Here is a 5,888-nt window from a genome sequence, read left to right on the forward strand (position 1 = left end):
TCTGGGAATTACTCTATTATTTATGACTGTGATTGTACACGTGACCTCTCTCTCTTTCTATCTCCCCTCGATCTCTATGTAGCTCTTAATGTCTCTCTCTCTCTCTTTTCTGTGCCCTCTCTCTGCCACTCTCTCTTTTTTGCTCTCTCCATTAATTCGCGTATGTGTGTGTGTGTACATGTGTGTGCACGTTACATACATCCCAACAATACTCAAAGCTGATCGCATACTTGTACACTCTTTCAAAGCACAATGGTATCGTACCGTAATGGGACAGCACACTTCCATCGCTTGCGTTCAAATACGTTTATTTATCGATTTGTTGTTGTCGTAACAGCAATCTGGAAACAGAGATTGGAGTTAATGGGTCGGGAGGTGATGAGACAGTCTATAGTTTTAAAACCGAGCCATACGCCTCCTTTTTAACTCCACCGCAGGAAGGATTATTGATTTTATGAACTTAAAAGAGATAGCTCTAAGTGCACGTCTAATGCTGAGTCTTTCCCAATCCCCAACCGTCCAGTGTGTTTGAAGAAGAGGTACTGCGATACCTGTCATAAAAAGGCACCACTGGGACCAGCCAAAACTTACAAAGCAATGCGAGGTACATTTTAGTAACGATAATAGATTGATAGACAAAGGGACTACACGTCCTTTGTTTGGAGGCGTCCTCCCATCGGATGGGCTTCAAATCGCCGGTACCGTTGTACATGTACAAGAAAACGTGGGACATGAAAAGAGGTCTCTTGGATTTAAATGGCGATGCGCTCCCAAGACGAACTCCCCTCGAACTACACCCAGAGGGCATACAGATCCAGATCCAGTGTTTGTTTCGGCTTTTTTGCCCGCCATTTTGGCAGCTATACTCCGATTTCGGGGGATGCATGCTTGGTATTTCAGTTGTGTTTCTATAATACACCGAACTCTGACATTGGATTATAAATGTAGGATTTTTTTAGTGTGTATTTGGTCTTGTGCTTGCGTGTACACACGAAGAGAGCCCTCTCATTATGAAAGTTACGACATTAATTTTGGAAGGACAATCGTCACAGTTTTCTGACACAAACTGCGTACAACCAAGAACATCTAGTGCAGGCCAGGGACTTGGAAGGTAAAACCCAGCTCTAAGCCTACATACTCTTTCACCTCAATATATGCAATACATTTGTATACACATTGGAGACAATCTTGACTTGCACTGAAATGGCTGTCAGAACTTCTTGTTCTTTCTTCCTCCTTCGCTTCTTCAAGTCCACTCCTGTGGCACGTGCAAATGTCGCCGTCCTGTTCAGGTCACCACACAGCTTCTGCAGGGGGTTCTCGTCCGGCTATGCTTTGTGTCTGTTGTCCTCCTTCTGTGCTGAGTGCCCCCCCCCCCCTATTTGTATTAATTTAGAAAGTAACACTTATGAGAATCTATGAAATTAATTCATAAAAAAAAATCCCCCCTGAACAGGGAGCAGCTAGGATGTTGGTATTTGGTATGTGACCAAGTGAAAGGACGCTTTTATCCCACGCAAAAGCATGGACGTATCTGTGGTGGCACATGATAATTTACACGCGAATGAATGTATTTCAAAGTGTAAAGCGCAATGATTGTTGAGTTTGTTGACAAAAGCAGCTTCTCAAAAGCTGTCGATCGAGTTTCCTACAACCTGGGTAAAAGCTTATACAGCCGCACTCGCCTAAACGAAACACGCTTAAGCAAAAACCTCGGATATCAGAAACCAAAACCAATTCCCCGCCAGACCCCCCTCTTTGTAAGACTATTTATAATTCGGATAAGCCAAACTCTGTCAAAAAATAGCTAACTCAAACACGGATATCTCAAACGTGATTTTGACAGATAAGCCAAAGTCTAAACACTGTCGGAGAGACTTTTTTTTTTTTTGCTTGAAAAACACGTCAGGAACATAAACATATTTCGTCACGGCTATAATTATCCTACGGAAACGAACACGTCACCTATTTTTGAGTAGGCCTATGCGGGGAAACTGATGACGTGTAGAAGGAACAGATCTGTGTGAAGAGCAAATCTACCTGAGGAATGTATGTGCTCATTTTGAGCGAGTGGTGAAGATCAAACCACAATAACTTGAACATGCAGCAAAACAAAACATTTGCCAACAATCTATTTATCCTACATACGTGAGAGAGACACTCATGAGATATTAATCGTTCAAATCACACGTGTGTATATCATGTAAATGAGGTTATGTCAAGTAAGTCTGGCAGGGACCTGTTTTTTCCCCAGCTTACGATGCCAAAGTCACCAAGACAAACGTCATTATAGAAGAAGAAAAATGCGCTCGCTAATTTCCCCCGATGAATTCTTTAGAACCAACACGCCACGCCACACTTTCCAGAGTGACGTTTCTTCGCTTTGACGTAATAAATTGCACGATGCTTTAGAAAAGGTCGAGGTTCCAAAACAAGCGTCTTCAATTTGGCTGCCTCGACTACGGGACGTTTTGAGTAAAATACACGTAAGTACAGTATGTAGGATAAACAGAATACTACATGGCTTGCTGTGTCGTACCAGATTTACACTCGTTGCTTTTTCAAATAGTGAACAGCTCGCTTTCGCTCGCAGTTCAATATTTAAAAAGACCAACTCGTGCAAATCTGGTACGACACAGCAAGCCATGTAGTATTCTCTATGTTTACGGAGATTTGATCTTGATTTATGACCACAGAGACAAATTGTCTAATTGTGTTTCTTTTCTTTCTTTAAATGGAGAGGGTTTCTTTAAACATTAAATTTATCATGATTTACTTGAAATCCTTTTAACAAAAGCGTAGTTGCTTGTGGAATCTTTGGTTTTGTTTCTGAGATGTGTCCCTGTTTTCACCATTTATTTTTACAGTTGGCTTTGAGGTATTAATAAAGCCCCACTGAAGAAAGCACTTGTAACTTGTCACTGTTTTGATCTTATTCATTTAAACACACACACACACACACACACACACACACACACACACACACACACACACACACACACACACACACACACCACGCAGAGAGAGAGAGAGACAGAGAGAGACAGAGAGACAGAGAGACAGAGAGAGAGAGAGAGAGAGAGAGAGAGAGAGAGAGAGAGAGAGAGAGAGAGAGAGAGAGAGAAACATTCGAAGTGATTTTACAACTTATCCTGAAAAAAACTCGCTTAAGCCGAACTGCAGGGTAATATCTCGGGAAAGGTTTGGCTTATCCGAACTCGGATATGCACAAACTCGGATAAGCGAAACGATTTTTCATTCCCCGGGCGAGTTCGGCTTAAGCGTGTTTGACTGTATAACACACACACACACACACACACACACACACACACAAACATTCACACATACACACACACAAACACAGACACAAACACAGGTTAACAACAACGACGACGACAAAAACCGACAACAACAACAACAACAACAACAACAAACCACATCCAAACAAACCAACTATGCACACACAGGCAGTGGTGATATTAATGTACAGAGATGATTGATTGATTGATTGATTGGTTAGTTGTCTGACTGATCGATAAGTTAATTGATTTATGGATTTTTCAAGTAGTACATGACAAAGACCTCCACACTGAAAAATCCGTATTGTGGACTTATTGTTGTATACTACATTGGGGTGTGCACGTTAAAGATCCCACGATTGACAAAAGGGTCTTTCCTGGCAAAATTGTATACGCATAGATAAAAAAAATGTCCACCAAATACCCGTGTGACTTGGAATAATAGGCCGTGAAAGGTGAATGCTCGCCCTAATAGGCTTGAGGTTTGCTGGCCGATGTGAATGCGTGATATATTGTGTAAAAAATTCCATCTCACACGGCATAAAATAAATCTCTGCGCCTTGAATCCGTGGTTGAGATATGTGGGCGATATAAATTGCATAAAATAAATAAATAAATAAATATGGCCGACTTATTATTTGTTGCTCTCTGTTCGTGTAAATTCGAACTTGTGTGCATAACATTAACGGTAGTCGTGACAGCAGTCTTTTTGCTGCCAAGCAAATGACAGGCGGCATAACGACGTCGTCGTGGAATTGTCGCGTAACTCGTTTGAAACAGCTTTTCTGGAGAAGGACAAAATTGATTATCATTTTATTATGAAACAGTGTTTATATTCGTTCCTGGTATGGATAGAAAGATAAACGAATGTTAAATCATCTATGGTCAATCGTATTTAAGAGAATATTTTTCATGGAGAATGATTTACTTGGTCGAAAGCACAAAAACATCAAAATCGCCAAGAATCGAGTTACGCCAAAATTCCACAACGACATCGATACAGTGGTCCCCCCCCCCCCCCCCCAAGTTTTATACGCCTTCTCCCTTTTAGGATCTTGTTTTTTTCTGATTTTTCTTTGATTTTTTAGTCTTAGAATAGGACCGGCACGGTTGGCCTAGTGGTAAGGCGTCCGCCCCGTGATCGGGAGGTCGTGGGTTCGAACCCCGGCCGGGTCATACCTAAGACTTTAAAATTGGCAATCTAGTCTGGCGTCTGGCATTATGGGGTTAGTGCTAGGACTGGTTGGTCCGGTGTCAGAATAATGTGACTGGGTGAGACATGAAGCCTGTGCTGCGACTTCTGTCTTGTGTGTGGTGCACGTTATATGTCAAAGCAGCACCGCCCTGATATGGCCCTTCGTGGTCGGCTGGGCGTTAAGCAAACAAACAAACTTAGAATAGGGGTCCCACTGTACTCTCAGGGTAAGTGCCACTAGGCCGCACTAGGGAGGAGACAGGAATAGACGACGGCCAGCCATACAAGTGTAGCGAGAAAACTGTTCTGGTCCATTTCTGTCTCTTTTTAGAAACGTTGTGATGCTTTGGCTTCCATCACTTAAAAACCGTGCATTTAATTTTAGCCAGTAGACGAATTCCCAAAATAACTCCGTCGGGTTTGTATGTTTTGTGGGAGAGTGACCTTTTCTCAAACCTCTGCCAAACATTGGAGGGGCCAATCACACACACCCTTCGCTAGTGATTGGCCCCTCCAATGTTCGGCAAAGGTTTTGCAAGAAAAAAAAACACAACCCAAACAAACCCGACGTAGTTATTTTTCGAAAATCGTCTACTATTCTGCGTATGTTCTGCTCAGTAGTCATTTATGCACCGGGCGGCTTGTCAGTAACAGACGGTGAGCAATTATTGGTTATTCGGCGGTTTTTATTGATGTTATTTATGTCTTTCTTCGTTTATTTTGCTTATGTCGTTATTTACGTTTCTGTATTTCTTAGAATATATACAGACAACTATCAAAGTTTTCATTTAGTTTTTTTCCGTTTTCATAGATCCTCGATTAGCTTCGACACAGACCTTCGAGCTAATTCATTACCACGATCGAGGAGATCGATGTACTGGAGTTTTCAGTCCTCGACTACTGATTCCCGTGAAAACATTTCTGCTCATAATCTTACATCTAGTCAGACTCTTAAATGGGATATTAAGAACACCCATCCACTTTCACACAATTGACTTTCTAAAAATTCTTTCATTAAAAAAAATATGTATAAAAATGCCACTGTGCAAAGTTAGCACCGCAGGCTGTTCATTTTTGGTATGTGACCAAGTGGAGGGATGTGGTCTGATCCCATGTGAAAGCTTGGCTACATCTGAGACGGCGAGCCAACTTTTTTGTGTGGAAAAGAACATGTCTTTAAACGTTCTCGTGGTATCATTTTAATATTTGATAATTATGTTAGAGTGGGGAAGGGTCGGAAGAGGATAGTGGGGTCGATCTTTCTCTTGTTCAGAAAATAATAGTTGATTAACATTGGTTTCCAGTAAGTTTATACATTTCGTTCCCCTCCTAGAATAATGTTCGAAGTCCTTATTTTTAGCCTCTGCTGTCGTCGTCGTCGTTGTTGCTGTTGC

Source organism: Littorina saxatilis, linkage group LG2 (genome assembly GCF_037325665.1).
Source record: "Littorina saxatilis isolate snail1 linkage group LG2, US_GU_Lsax_2.0, whole genome shotgun sequence".
NCBI classification, from domain to species: domain Eukaryota; kingdom Metazoa; phylum Mollusca; class Gastropoda; order Littorinimorpha; family Littorinidae; genus Littorina; species Littorina saxatilis.